The sequence below is a fragment of the Cebus imitator genome, unplaced genomic scaffold (assembly GCF_001604975.1).
Source record: "Cebus imitator isolate Cc_AM_T3 unplaced genomic scaffold, Cebus_imitator-1.0 Scaffold51, whole genome shotgun sequence".
NCBI lineage: Eukaryota > Metazoa > Chordata > Mammalia > Primates > Cebidae > Cebus > Cebus imitator.
This window is the reverse complement of record NW_016107366.1, coordinates 1,458,667-1,475,424: the sequence shown is the minus strand read 5'-3', so window position 1 is coordinate 1,475,424 and position 16,758 is coordinate 1,458,667.

The following is a 16,758-nucleotide window of genomic DNA, read 5'->3' as shown; positions in this document are numbered from 1 at the left end:
AAAAGTAGAAAGCACTCCCTCTGAGACCTGGAACAAGACAAGGATGCCCACTCTCACCGCTCCTCTTCAAAATAGTACTGGAAGTTCTAATAAGAGCAATCAGACAAGAAAAAGGAATAAAGGGCATCCAAATCGGTGAAGAAGAAATCAAACTATCATTTGTTCATTGATGACATAATTTTTTACCTTGAAAACCCTAAGAACTAGAAAGTTCCTAGAACTGATAAAATAATTCAGCAACTTTCTGGATACAAAATTAATGTACACAAATCAGTAGCTCTTTTATACATCAAAAGCAAGCAAGCAGAAAATCAAATCAAGAACTCAATCCCTTTTACAATAGCTGCAAAAAAAATAAAATGCTTAGGAATATACCTAACAAAGGAGTCGAAAGACCTCCACAAGGAAAACTGCAAAACACTGCTGAAAGATATCATAGGTGACACAAACAAATGGAAGCACATCCCATGCTCATGGATGGGTAGAATCAACATTGTGAAAATGACCATACTGCCAAAAGCAATCTACAAATTCAATGCAGTCCCCATCAGAATACCATCATTATTCTGTACAGTTAGAATAAACAATTCTAAAATTCACATGGAACCAAAAAAGAACCCACATAGCCAAAGCAAGACTAAGCAAAAATAACATTTTGCAATGTGACTTTATTAAATGTTTTATTATATGGTATTGTATGTATTCAACGTAGCATAGTTTTTTAAAAGTAAGAAATGGGTACAAACTCTAACACCGTAGTTTACTAGGGTTATAAACTTTTTAACTTTTCAGAGTCTCCAATTCCATAAAATGTAGCATTTAGTCCCTAGCTTAGGGGGCCTTATGGGAATTGAATAAGAAAAAAAAAAATGCAAAATGTCTTGTTCAGTGCTTGACTAAATGTCAGGCAACAAAAAATATACATTCCCTTTACCTCTCTCCATATATAGCTATCTTGCCTAACAGACTGAGGGGCTTCCCTGAGGGAAAGATATGAAAGTAGTATGTACTTAGGCTGGGCCTGGTGGCTCAGGCCTGTAATTCCAGGACTTTGGGAGGCTGAGGCGGGCGGATCACGAGGTCAGGAGTTCAAGACCAACCTGACCAACATGGTGAAACCCCGTCTCTACTAAAAATACAAAAATTACCTGGAAGTGGTGGCACACGCCTATAATCTCAGCTACTCAGCAGGTTGAGGAAAGAGAATCACCTGAACCTGGGAGGCAGAGTTTGCAGTGAGCTGAGTACCACTGCACTCGAGCCTACTGGAAAGAGTTAGACTCTGTCTCAGAAAAAAAAAAAAAAGAAGAAAGTAGTATGTACTTAAGAGTCCTTGGTACCCAGAACAAAGTAAGCGTTTACTGTAAATGTGTGTTGAATGAGTGAATGGGTGATTGTCTTTCTTATGCTGAAGTTAAACCATTTTATTTAACATTGCCTGAATAATCCTTATGACTGCTGCATCTGCATTTTTGCTAGTACCATTCTCTCAACCTAAAATTGCCATCCCATAACCTACTATAAAAAATCAAGGTTCTCCTCAAAAAACGTCTCTTCTGGCTTTAAAGCCTTTTTTAATCATCCTAACAAGACTCTACCTTGTCTTCTTGTAAGTTTATACAATCTACATAGGCTTTGGTGTGTTTATTATGTTTTAACTATGTTTATTATGTGTTTTTTATTATTCTCTTCAATTATATATATACAATATGTCTGTTAGTTTATTCAAAAATCATCAGACACAGAGGCTGTGAGTTATCTGTTCTTATAATACCACAAATGTTAACAGTGGGCTTCAATGAATAGATTCTTTGGATCATTGCATTTTGCTTTACTGTATAAAGTCTATTTGTTTATTAAGATAATTTTATTTTCATAGAATATGAGCAATGTGACTGTGTTGTATGTAATACATACAGCTAGCAATAATCCTGCTTAAAATAATATTTCCTTTGTTGTATATATAGTTTTGTCTATTCTGGGCATCAGAGGTTTGACTGTAACAGATGGTCTTGTATATTTTAGGCATCAGAGGTTTGACTGTTAACAAAGTCCATCTAACCTAGTTATACATAGATATAATCTGTGAACTACTTTATTATGCTTATAACTAGACAATGACCAAAATAAAATATTAACTTATAGAACAGTGACTCCCATATATGCATCTCTAGCCCTGAGATATACTCTAGTAGGCATTTTAAGTATGACATGTCTAAAATAGAAACCTTGATTTTCCCATACCTAACCTACTTCTCTTCAAGTCTTCCCCATCGCAGGTGGTGGGATCAACATACACTCACATCCAGCCTCCCCCAGGGATACTGTCAATTCTATATTCAAAATTTTACTCTAAGTCTGACCACTTCCTCTGCTACCACCCCAGTCCAAGCCAGCGTCATCTCACACAGGCTACTGCCATGGCTTCCCAAATCACAGCCCTGACTCCCCCTTTGTTCTCCTACAATTCCTTCTCGGCAGAGCAGCCAAAATGTTTTTAGAAGAGTATATACTGAAGTTATAAAACAGGTAAAAATGAATTAATGGTACTTTTAAAAACAGAACAGTGGCTGCCCATGTGGAGAAAGGGTTAGAGCACGTATCAATCGGAATGGGGAATGAAGAAACTTTTCTGAGGTCCTGTTAGTGTTGTATATCTCACCAGGAACTTGTCAAAACTGAGTAAGTAAGATTGATGAATTTAATGTATGTAAATTTTAAAAGACAAAACTGTAAATAAATATTAAACCCTAGTTAATGATACACATGCTAAAGTATTTAGGAAAAAGTGTACAATATCGGCAGTGTGCTTTTAAAAGCATCCAAAAATGACATGGATTTAACAGGAGGATGGAGAGATGAATAGAAACATAGATATGAGGCCAGGTGCAGTGGCTCACACCTATAATCCCAGCACTTTGGGAGGCTTGAGGCAAGCAGATCACCTGAGGTCATTCCTGGCCAACATGGTGAAACCCCATCTCTACTAAAAACACAAAATCAGCTGGGTGTGGTGGTGCACACCTGTAATCCTAGCTACTCTAGAGGCTGAGGCAGGAGAATCGCTTGAACCCGGAAGGTGGAGGTTGCAGTGAGCCAAGATTGTGCCATTGCACTCCAGCCTGGGTGACAAGATCAGAAAAAAAGGAGGGAGGGAGAGAGGGAGGGAGGGAGGGAGGGAGGGAGGCAGGAATGAAGGAAGGAAGGAAGGAAGGAAGGAAGGAAGGAAGGAAGGAAGGAAGGAAGGAGCAAATCCTCTAAAATGTTAGTGGTAAAATCTAGTTGGTTGGTGTATGATGTTCAATATAAAATTCTTTCAGTTTTGCTTTGTGTTTGAAATCTTTCATAATACAGTGTTGAAAAACTGTATAAAACCTGTCAGGAATACAGCTCTTGAATGAATGTTGTATAAGTGAATGAGGCAAGGGTAGAAATTGGATTAAAAACTGTATTACAAATTATCTTAAACATACATCAGGAAAAAGTTCTTTTTTAAAAGAGCAAAACTTTTTAATAGGTTATTTACAACTCTTACAAGAAAGAAATCAAAAATAAATTTTAATGGTCCCTGTGAAACTTAATTTCCTATGCTGAATGATTTTCAGGGTTTCCATTGCTATTCCTGGGGGATGGGTGCAAGGGAGGAGGAGGAAAGGGGAAAAACTGAAATACATTAGAAGATTTACTTAGAATCAGGTTGTAATAAGAAAAAAAGAAAACAGCAATTTTTGGCCTAATGTTCTGTTTGTGGTATTCCTTCATAGAAGGCTATTTCCGAGGAGATTACTGATTCCTCAAGCGTAACAGATTGTACAGACCTTATCAAAAAGAAATGTATTTTCTCCTACAACATTTATTCTGCAATTTCACCTTTTCAATGCAATGAAAACAATGAAGTTTTTGATAATGCCATTTCTATATATCCACATGATAATCTCTTATAAATCTTGTAACATTGCTACAACACTGGTATACAATAACAAAGGATAAATGAGAGGATGGATACCCCATCTTCTATGATGTGATTATTAAACATTGCATGCCTGTATCAAAACATCTTATGCACCCCATTAATATATACTGTGGTACTACACAAAAATTAAAAATTAAAAAGAAATTTAGACACAGGTATACAATCATTCACATTTCCCAGGGCCTTTTCTAATCTGGAACCTTAATTAAAAAGTTGAAGTTCAATTCAAGTAATCTCAAAATTGGCTGAACTGTTTCCTATGCTACTCATATTCTCATACTAGATGTGGGACAAAAAGTGATTTAAAATGTGAGGCAATACTGGTTAAGGACAATGTTAAGTAAACAGTATTTGTATTATAATAATGATGCAGGTAGTTACAGGATACAAATGTTAATATGCATGTTGTAATGCATAAAATTATTTTAAAATGGGAAGTGAGACTTTACTCAATATAATGAGCACCTCTGGTATTAGTGATGAAAGGACTACTAAGAATGAAATTTGTACTTCTGATCAAATACTTTAAATTTCAAAGAATTTTTATAGCAAAAATGCATAATTCAGTTACTGAGTAATGAACAAGAGAAAATATTGAATTAGATCAATCAAGATAATTAGATGGCAAAGACTATAAATCATATTTATCTTGGATCAGAGGGAAAATATGTCTTCCTGAGAAAAACATGCAGATTTAGATATCTCTGTGTTTAAAATCTTTAATTTTCTCACATGGTAAATTGAAATTCTGGAAAATAAGCCAACTTTTAAAAAACAGTGGAAGTAGAGACAAATAAAATAATGTCATATAAAAGGCAAAAGGCAAACTCTGCATTTCTTAGCTTTGGTCTAGGCTGGAAATTTTTACTACATTTTGAAACTAGTTATCTTACCATAACGGTGAAATCATTAAAAGTCCTAAGAATGATTGACTAGACACATATAATGTATGCAAAAATGCATTATGTTTCCATATGTGTGTATATTACAACATTAGTATTTGCTTTAAATCTCTTTTCTAAGATACTGAATTATGAAAGACAGGATTTATTTTTACTTTTATTTATTTATGTATTTGAAGATAGAGTTTTGTTTTTGTTGCCCAGGCTGGTGTGCAATGGCACAATCTCAGCTCACCACAACCTCTGTCTCCCAGATTCAAGCGATTCTTCTGCCTCAACCTCCCAAGTAGCCAAGATCATACGCATGCAGCACCATGCCTGGCTAATTTTGTATTTTTAATAAGGATGGGGTTTATTCATGTTGGTCAGGCTGGTCTTGAACTCCCAACCTCAGGTGATCCACCCGCCTAGGCCTCCCAAAGTGCTGGGACTACAGGCGTAAGTCACCGCACCCGTGCTCTTTTTATTTTTATAATGTAAAAAGAAAAATGATAATCCTCAGAATAAACTTCTCTATATAGATTATTGTAGAAAATAACTTCATTTTTGTTCATGTCTGTCATTCAGTCTAGATTTGGCAGGCACATTTAAATTTCAAAATCTAAAACTTATTAAAAGTGGTTTTCAATAAATATTTTAAAATATTTTAAGATGTTTACAATATATCACTTTTTTAAATTAGTATATAAGTATATATGCATATTTATAAATAAGCAAAATATAGTGGTAAAATCAGTATCTAAAAGGAAATATAGAAGTTGGTCTAAGAATGTCATAATGCTTCCCACACAGAATACTGATTACAGTTTTTAAAAATGAAACATAGTCTTCTCTTCAGAATGAATAATCTTATTACATTTTAATATCACATAATAGCATTTAGTGTTTATTTTCTAAAATGATTTTCACAGAGTAAAAATGCCATCAATTAAAAGGGAGGGCAAAAGTCAGTAGAATACTGTCTTAGATTGTTTAGACAAAAGCAATGAAAACTAGAATTCTATATAAAACCAAATTATCTTTCAAGAAAGAAGGCAAAAAAAAGAAATTTTTGGAAAAAAAAATTTTTTTAACACTCAGAAAACCCTCGAAAGAAAGAAACTGTCCCTTAATAAAATGAATGGAATGGAAATCACTTTTCATAGAAAATAAGGAAATTGATAAATACATGGGTAAATCCAAACCGTTACTGACTTTGGAAAAGAGAGAGAGAGCAATTAGGGGACTTAAAAACGAGATAAAAATGAAATTTCTAAGCTATAAATAACATGGAATATGATGAGAGGGGTTAGAAATCAGAGATAAACATTTTGAAGTCCTTCTACTATTCAGGAGGATTACAAATATATTAAGCAGAGAGGGCATTAAGTTAAATACCCAGCTTAAAAATTGCAGCACTGTGTGTGTGTGTGTGTGTGTGTGTGTGTGTATGTATGTGTAACTTTGTGCTCAAATAGCTGAAACTTTTAAAATCCAATGAAATGTTTATAAAACTGAGGATTGATTGGGAAAGAAAGCAAGTCTCATTGAACACCAAAGAATCAATATCATTCAAATCACAACCTATGTCCAAAAATAAACATATTAGAAATTCATATTGAAAAGAGAAACTTCAAAAATGTCTTTTTTTTTTTTTTTTTGAAACGTAGTCTTGCTCTGTCTCCAGACTGGAGTGCAGTGGCATGATCTTGGCTCACTGCAACCTCTGCCTCCCGGGTTCAAGCAATTCTCCTGCCTCCCGAGTAGCTGGGACTACAGGTACATACCACCACGCCCAGCTAATTTTTGTATTTTCAGTAGAGATGGGGTTTCACCATGTTGGCCAGGATGGTCTCAATCTCTTGATTTTGTTATCTGCCCACCTCGGCCTCCTAAAGTGCTGGGATTACAGGAATGAGCCACTGTGCCCAGCCCAAAAATATCTTTTAAATGTGGAAATTAAAGACATACTTTTAAATATTTTCCAAGTAAAAAAGATCATGATAGACATTTCAAAAAATGTGTAACTTGATGATAATATAATTACCATAAAATTTGTGAGATAAATATTACAGTCAGACACATACATTAGAAAACATCTAAGAGAGATTAAATAAGAGAGATTAAAAGTTAATACACTAAGAATCTGACCCAGAAAAAGAAGAAATGGCCTACATTCACCACATCTATTCAACATTGTACTGGAAGTCCTAGCCAGAACAATTAGATGAGAGAAATCAGAAAGGAATCCAAATCAGTAAAGAGGAAGTCAAACTGCTGCTGTTCACTAATGTGATTGTATACCTAGAAAACCCTAAAGACTCATCCAAAAAGCTCATAGATCTGATCAATGAATTCAGTAAAGTTTCAGGATACAAAACAAATGTATACAAATCAGTAGCACTGCTATACACCAATAGCAACCAAGCTGAGAAACAAATCAAGAACTCCATACCTTTTACAACAGTTGCAAAAAAAAATGAAATAAAATACTTAGGAATATACCTAACCAAGGAGGTGAAAGAGCTCTACAAGGAAAACTATAAAACACTGCTAAAAGAAATCAACAATGCAAACAAACTGAAACACATCCCATGCTCATGGATGACTAGAATCAATATTGTGAAAATGACTATACTACCAAAAGCAATCTACAGGTTCAACACAATTTGCATCTTTTACCATTGTCATTCTTCAAAGACCTAGAAAAAACAATCCATAAATTCATATGGAACCAAAAAAAGCTAAACCCCGTAGGGCCAAAGCAAGAGTAAACAAAAAGAACAAATCTGAAGGCATCACATTACCCAATTTCAAACTATGCTATTATACAAGGCTATAGTTACCAAAACAGCATGGTACTGGTATCAAAATGGGCATGTAGGCCAATGGAACATAACAGAGAACCCAGAAATAAAGTCAATTATTTACAGTTAACTGATATTTAACAAAGCAAACAAAAACATAAAGTGGGGAAAGGACACTCTATTCAACAAATGGCACTGGGATAATTAGCAAGCCACATGCAGAAGAATAAAATGGGATCCTCATCTCTCACCTGCTATAAAAACCAACTCAAGCTGGATCAAAGACTTAAATCTAAGACCTGAAATGATAGAAATTCTAGAAGATAACATTGGTAAAACTCTTCTAGACACTGGCTTAGGCAAAGAGCTCATGACCAAAAACCCAAAAGCAATTGCAATGAAAACAAAAATAAATAGATGGGACCTAATTAAACTAAAAAGCTTCTGTATAGCAAAAGAAATAATCAGCAGAGTAAACAGACAACCTACAGAATGGGAGAAAATATTCGTGAACTATGCATCTGACAAAGGACGAATATTCAGAATCTACAAAGAACTCAAATCTGCAAGATAAAAACAAATAATTCCATCAAAAAGTGGGCAAAGGACATGAATGGACAATTCTCAAAAGAAGATATATAAGTGGAGTTGCAATTCTCGTCTCTGATAAAATAGACTTTAAAGCAACAAAGATCAAAAGAGACAAAGAAGGACATTACATAATTACAAAGAGGAGCTGGTACCATTCATTCTGAAACTATTCCAAATAATCCAAAAAGAGGGAATCCTTCCCAAATCATTTTATGAGACCAACATCATCCTGATACCACAACCTGGCAGAGACTCAGCAAGAAAAGAAAACTTCAGGCCAATATCCATGATGAGCATAGATGCAAAAATCTTCAATAAAATACTGACAAGCCAATTGCAACAGCACATCAAAAAGCTTATCCACCATGATCAAGTAGGATTAATCCCGGGGATGCAAGGCTGGTTCAACATACACAAGTCTATAAACATAATTCACCACATAAACAGGACCAAAGACAAAAACCACATGATTATCTCAATTGATGCAGAGAAGGCTTTTGACAAAATTCAACAGCCCTTTATGCTAAAAACCCTCAATAAACCAGGTATTGATGGAACGTATCTCAAAATAATAAAAGCTGTTTACGACAAACCAACAGCCAATATCATACTGAATGGGCGAAAACTGGAAGCGTTCCCTTTGAAATCTGGCACTAGACAAGGATGCCCTCTCTCACCACTCCTATTCAATATAGTACTGGAAGTTCTAGCCAAAGCAATCAGGCAAGAAAAAAAAAATAAATGTATTCAAATAGGAAAGGAGGAAGTCAAATTGTCTCTATTTGCAGATGACATGATTGTATATCTAGAAGACCCCATCGTCTCTGCCCAAATTCTCCTGAAACTGATAAGCAACTTCAGCAAAGTCTCGGGATACAAAATCAATGGGCAAAAATCACAAGGATTCCTATACACCAATAACAGACTTAAAGAGAGCCAAATCAAGAACAAACTTCCATTCACAATTGCTACAAAGAGAATAAAATACCTAGGAATACAACTAACAAGGAACATAAAGGACCTCTTCAAGGAGAACTACAAACCACTGCTCAATGAAATAAGACAGGACACAAACAGATGGAGAAACATTCTATGTTCATGGTTAGGAAGAATCAATATCGTGAAAATGGCCATACTGCCCAAAGTAATTTACAGATTCAACGCTATCCCCATCAAGCTATCAATGACCTTCTTTGCAGAACTGGAAAAAACCACCTTAAACTTCATATGGAACCAAAAGAGAGCCCACATAGCCAAGTCAATTCTAAGCAAAAAGAACAAAGTGGGAGGCATCACACTATCAGACTTCAAAATATACTACAAGGCTACAGTAATCAAAACAGCATGGTACTCGTACCAAAACAGAGATGGACCAATGGAACAGAACGGAGGCCTCAGAGGCAACACAACATATCTACAACCATTCGATCTTTGACAAACCTGACAAAAACAAGCAATGGGGAAAGGATTCCCTGTTTAATAAATGTTGGGAAAACTACCTAGCCATGTGCGGAAAGCAGAAACTAGACCCCATCCTGACACCTTACACTAAAATTAACTCCAGATGGATTAAAGACTTAAACACAAGACCTAACATCATAAAAACCCTAGAAGAAAATCTAGGCAAAACCATTCAGGACATAGGTGTAGGCAAGGACTTCATGATCAAAACACCAAAAGCATTGGCAACAAAAGCCAAAATAGACAAATGGGGCCTAATCAAACTCCATAGCTTCTGCACGGCAAAAGAAACAGCCATTAGAGTGAATCGGCAACCAACAGAATGGGAAAAAATGTTGCAGTCTACCCATCTGACAGAGGGCTGATATCCAGAATTTACAAAGAACTAAAACAGATTTACAAGAAAAACACTAACAAGCCCGTTCAAAAGTGGGCAAGGGATACGAACAGACACTTTACAAAAGAAGACTTACATGAGGCCAACAAACATATGAAAAAATGCCCATCACCACTGGTCATTAGAGAAATGCAAACCAAAACTACATTGAGATACCATCTCACACCAGTTAGAATGGCGATCATTAAAAAATCTGGAGACAACAGATGCTGGAGAGGATGTGAAGAAATAGGAACACTTTTACACTGTTGGTGGGAGTGGAAATTAGTTTAACCATTGTGGAAGACAGTGTGGCGATTCCTCAAGGACCTAGAAATAGAAATTCCATTTGTAAATAGTAATAGTAAATGTAATTATAATAGTAAATTCCATATTACTGGGTATATATCCAAAGGATTATAAATTGTCCTACTATAAGGACACATGCACACGAATGTTCATTGCAGCACAGTTTACAATAGCAAAGACCTGGACCCAACCCAAATGCCCATCGATGATAGACTGGACAGGGAAAATGTAGCACATATATACCATGGAATATTATGCAGCCATCAAAAACAATGAGTTCGTGTCCTTTGTAGGAACATGTATGAACCTGGAAACCATCATTCTCAGCAAACTGACACAAGAACAGAAAGTCAAACTGCATGTCCTCACTCATAGGCAGGTGCTGAACAATGAGAACACATGGACACAGGGAGGGGAGCATCACACACTGGGGTCTGTTGGGGAGAAATAGGGGAGGGACAGCAGGGGGTGGGGAGCTGGGGAGAGATAGCATGGGGAGAAATGCCAGATATAGGTGAAGGGGAGGAAGGCAGCAAATCACATTGCCATGTGTGTACCTATGCAACAATCTTGCATATTCTTCACATGTACCCCAAAACCTAAAATGCAATAAGAAAAAGAAGATATACAGGTGGCCAATAAGCAATAGCTAAAACATGGAACTACTCATGTGTCCGTTGATGAATGAATGGATATGCAAAATGTGGTATATACATAAATATTACTTAGTCTTAAAAGGGAAGGAAATTCTAACACATGCTACAATCCGGTAAAGCACTGAGGACATCATGTTGAGTAAGCCAGTCACAAAAAGATAAATATCTTATGATTCTACTAATATGAGGTAGGTAGAGTTATCAAAATCATAGAGACAGGAAATAGAAGGGTGTGGGGAACACTCCCGTGAGAGGCCCCCCTAATGTGTGGGCCTCATCAGATGGTGAGCGTGAGCCCAAACACAGTTTCCTGCTGGAGGCAGTCGAGCTATGGGAAAGAAGGAACTGAGAAATGACTGATGTTGCAAAAGTTTCTACTTCTGACTGCAATGATGCTTGGGCAAGGGTCATGTGGTTTTTGTCAGACATTATGTCTCCACTAGGCCTCTGCATGACTTTTACGACTTTGTTTTTCAAGAAGTTTAATCTTATCCGCATGACTACCTTGAACCCTAGATAATGACTTTATGGCTTAGCTTGTGACTCTTAGTTATTGTTATTTACAAAAGTGTGTTTTGGTAAAAACAGATAAAGCATACCACCTGCCCACTTTTATGATCCTTGAATGTCATGCTTAAGACTGTTTTCGTGATCTTATATTTTGTAACTTTCCATTGTTGATTGTGTAAACACCTAAACACCTATGATCTTTATATATTGAGACCCTTGACAAAAATAAATTCGCTGTTTAGGCATTGCCTTTTCAGTCCTCCAGCCCCCAGCTTTTCTGTCTCTCTTTATTTCTGTGCACCCCCTCTTTCAGGTCGGGACGCTCTTGCTGGCCAAGACTCCCCAGCGGATCTTCCATCACCCACAGAAGGGTGGTTTCCAGGGGCATTGGGAAGGGGAGAATGGGGAGTTAATTATTTAATGGGCACCGAGTTTCAGTTTTGCCAGATGAAAAGAGTTATGGAGGCCGGGCACAATGGCTTACGCCTCTAATCTCAGCACTTTGGGAGGCCAAGGTGGGTGGATCACCTGAGGTCAGGAGTTTAAGATCAGCCTGGCCAATATGGTGAAACCCCATCTCTACAAAAAAAACAAAAATTAGCCAGAAATGATGATGGGTACCTGTAATCTCAGCTACTCAGGAGGCTGAGGTGGGAGAATAGCTTGAACTTGGGAGGTAGAGGTTGCAGTGAGCCAAGATCACACCATTGTACTCCAGTCTGGGTGACAGCTCAAAAAAAAAAAAAAAGAGTTATGGAGATGGATGGTGGTGATGCTTGCACAACATTATGAGTACTTTTAATACCACTGAACTGTACACTTAAAAATGGTTAAGATGGTAAATTGCATGTTATCTGTATTTTACCATAATTTTTAAAATATTAATTTTTTAAAATTTACCAGGCACAAATAATTTCCCTGGATAATTCTAACACATTTTCTAAGAACAGTTAACCCCTCTGATATACAAACTGGTTCATAATATACTTAAAAAGGGAATGAAAAGCTCCCCCAACTCTTTTGGTAAGCCTGGTATAGCCCTGAAACAAAAACTGAACAGGGATAATATGAGCAAGGAAAACTTACGAGCCAATCTCACTTTTAAACACAGACAGGAAAATATAACATAAAATACTAGCAAACAGAATCTAGCAATGTATGAAATAATAACAACAACAACAAAAAAGACACCAAACAAAACGAAGGGGCAAAGGACCAACTGCAGTTGTTTGAGACTCTGTCAACCAGGCTGAAGTGCAGTGGTGCAAACTTGGGTCACTGCAACCTTCCACCTCCTGGGTTCAAGCAATTCTCCTGCCTCAGCCTCCCAGGTAGCTGGGATTACAGGTGCCCACCACCATGCCTGGCTAAGTTTTGTATTTTTAGTGGAGATGGCGTTTTACCATGTTGGCCAGGCTGGTCTTGAACTCCTGGCCTCAAGTGATCTACCCATCTCTGCCTCCCAAAGTGCTGAGATAATAGGCGTGAGCCATTGCACCTGGCCAGACCAACTGATTTTTAATAAAAAATACTATGAAACAGGACTCATACTCAGGTATCCTCTAAAGTTATGACTTTTATTAACTTCTCAGTTTTTATTTTGTGCTAAGGGGAAGCTTCAGATGACTCCAAGGGAGTAAGAAAATTGGGAAATGTATTTTTTAAATAGTCTCTTTATATGAGAAAAAAATAATTTTGGATATGAAAGCAACGTCTAAAAGCACTATTAAGCTATCTTGAAAAGACAACTTAGAATGTTTTTCAGAATGAATTTTAATCTGAGAAGTTCTAATTTCCCATAAACTATTTCTGTCAGCCTTCAAAAGACATAGCAAGGCATTTGAACTTAGAGCATAAAGAATGTGTGGGAAAATCCTAGGCAATATCCCAAAACACCTAACAAGGAGCAAAAGAGACAATAGCCCCTTTTTGGTTGGACATAGCCTACTTGCCCCTTGCATTAAAGTTCTAGTTCTCAATATAACATTCAGAATAGATAAAATACAACAAACTTAAAGATGCTATAAAAACAATCAATGAGAGCCAAGTAAATCTAAATCAGATTACAAAGTGAATCCATTACCCAGCTAGTAGGTACCTGGGGCAACTCGTGGAGGTAAAGAATACACTGGAGAGCATTGAATAATGAGTGTTCAATTGGAAGAGGAACTTAGTGAAAAAAATATGTACAAACAAGGTGTATAAGTGCTTAAAGCTAGAAGATGTCTCAACTTACACATAGAAAAAAAGCCATATTTAATAAGAAAAATCTCAAACAAATAGCAAAACGTTCAGGAATATTTGTCCAATAAAATTTCTCCTCAACTCCAATTGTGAGGCACAGAGATTATTCAAAGCAAAAGATGTGAAAAGGCTATTTTAGGAAATAACTGTATTCACTGATGTCAGGTTTTAAAATGTCATTGGCACTAAAATTCATTTTCCAATGGAAAATGTAAAGAAAGTCAATTTTTATATCTAAAAAGATGTAATGGATATATATTAAACATGTTTATGTGTTAAATATTTTATTAATAGCAAAATTTTAAGTAAATATCTACTATATTTAAATATTTAGCTATTCACAAGTCTTTACTTCTATTTACTCTAAGAACTCTATCTGAAAAGAGACTAATACAAAAATATCAAGACATCCTGATCACCTCAGAAAATAAGATGCAGTGGTGTTTTTTTCTTTTTCCTTCATTAAGGCATTTAATTCAATGTTAAACATACAACAAATGCTTAAAAAATATTCGGTGATATGAGTAGGTCTCTTTTTAAAGAAAATTGAATAAAAATTGATTTTATTACCATTTTAAAAATTATTAACCTGCCTTATTATTAGTAGTAACCTGCCTTTACAGAAGGTTTTCTTCTATACATAATCCAGGATCACAAACAATAAACTGTAAGTTAACTCCGCTCTATAAATATGTATAACATACATTTACAGGAACTCAAAAATAACAGAAGACACCTAATGAAGGAAAAGTGAGTCTATGCCACCATCTAGTGGCTGCAGAATAACAAAGCACCAAAACAAGAAAGTACCCAGGGATGTAGTACCAGAATATAAGCATCTAGCGTTTACATACAGATACGCCCTCCTATTCAGTTGGGCCAGCACTGGCACTACCTGGCCTATTTGGCTGGACAAGAATTGGGTCTACCTGCTTGCTTCTGCATGAGTCTGACCTTGAAAAAAAAAAAAAAAACAAGCAGGAGCATCATCAAGTAGATTGTTTCCTTTGCTCATTTCATACAATTTCTACCGCCTTTCAATGGATACCTATTTGTTATTAAAGGCATAAAAATGCATCTTCACACTCATCAGACCAGATGGGCAATAATAGAAAAATGGTCAGGAAAACCTCATACACTGCTATCAAACAGTCTGGCACTATTTACTAAAGATGAATATGTACATAACTTATGACCCAGCAATTCCACTCCCGGGTATGTCATCCAGAGTAGTGGTTTGTAACCTCTAGTACACAGGTTTTGAATGAATCTATGGATAGAATTCAGAGGGTCTGATGAGTTGGAGGAATAACAGTTGCATCTTTATTGTCACCAACATCTAACTGAAATTAATCATTTTGTTTGTTTATGAAGGTAGGCAACAAACCACAATATTAGCAGGACCTGTGACTTTGTAACCAATAAATATTATAGATAATGTCAAATTCTATTTATGGTTGTTGCAAATACACAAAAATTTCTTCCACACTTATCACTGCTTCAAAATTACATCTTTTGCACCCATTATGAGATACTGTTATTTAGGGCCCTAATAAAGAAACATGTCTATTTCTTTTTTAAAAAGTTTTTTTATATTTCATTATTCTAGTTCAATTTTTTTCATAATTGTTTTTTGTATTTTGATGAATCTAGTTCAATTTTTTCTCTGTATTTGTTTTCTTTGCAACCCTACGTATTTGTTATACATTTTAAAAAGATTTTAAGACACACAAAAAAGGTTAGTAATACCTGCCCTAGAGAAATTCTTCTGGCAGAACCAAGAGACATCTACAAATAAATTCAAACAGCTTTGTTGATAATAGTCAGATGGACCAAAAAAATCAAAGTGTTTTCATGTAATAAAATAGCATTCAAAAGGGAAGTGAATTAACATGTAGTTCTCACACAACTGCATTAATGTGAGAGATTTTCAAAAGCCTAAATTAATAACTAACAATTACGTAACAAAATAATAAAATTAGTGAATAAACAATCTAAGGCAAATCAAAGCAATATACTGTTTAGAGTTATATACAAATGTAGTTGAATTTTTTCTGAAAAAATAATGTAATAACACAAAATTTGGGATCATGGTTACTTGAGGGAATTGGGGGAGAGGACGGTAAGAAGAATGTGACCAGGAATGAACATGTATTAGGCTTGTGAATTGCTGGCAATATCCTTTTTCTTAAGCCTCGTGGCAAGGGCACAGGCATTCACTTCATTCTTCTTCTTTAAAGCGTACACTTCCGTATCTATGATAAATGTTTGATGCTACCTTCTTTCATAGGTCATCTCCATCTATCCAGTCCAAAATAACTACCCAGTTACTCTATATCATAAAAGTCTATTTTGATAATCTAGGGTGTTTTTTTTTTTTTTGGTATGACTTTTCTAGCTTTGATCTATCTATCCTTTGGACTATTTATCAGAATTTCAAGACATGCAACATTAATTTTCAAGATGTTCATCCTACATATTTTCCAGGCAGTTTAGGGATACGTTTTTAAAAACAGCCACAGAACAATATTACATTTTAAATTCTGTCTAAAAGCTATTTTCCACTACAAATCTAAAATTATCTTAATAATCAGCTTTTAGGGGGACGATCCAAGATGGCCGTTTAGGAACAGCTCAGGATTGCAGCTCCCAGTGAAAGCGCAGAGGGTGAGTGGACGCTGCATTTTTATTGCCCACAGACTAGGAAATTCCCTGGGCGGAGGAGCTCCACGGTCACCAGCGTGGCTGTTTCGGCCAGCACAGCTGTGCCGGCTGGCGCTGCTGCTTTGCCCCGCGCGGCTGCTTTGTCGGCGCCCCGGAGCCGCGGTTCTCCATACAAAATATACCGGCCCGGGTGCCCTTTTGGCTGGCGATTGGAGCCACGGGAAGTCGCCCATTCGCCGGTTCAAAAAGGGGACTGAGCAGAGAACCAGGACAGTAGATTCCAGGG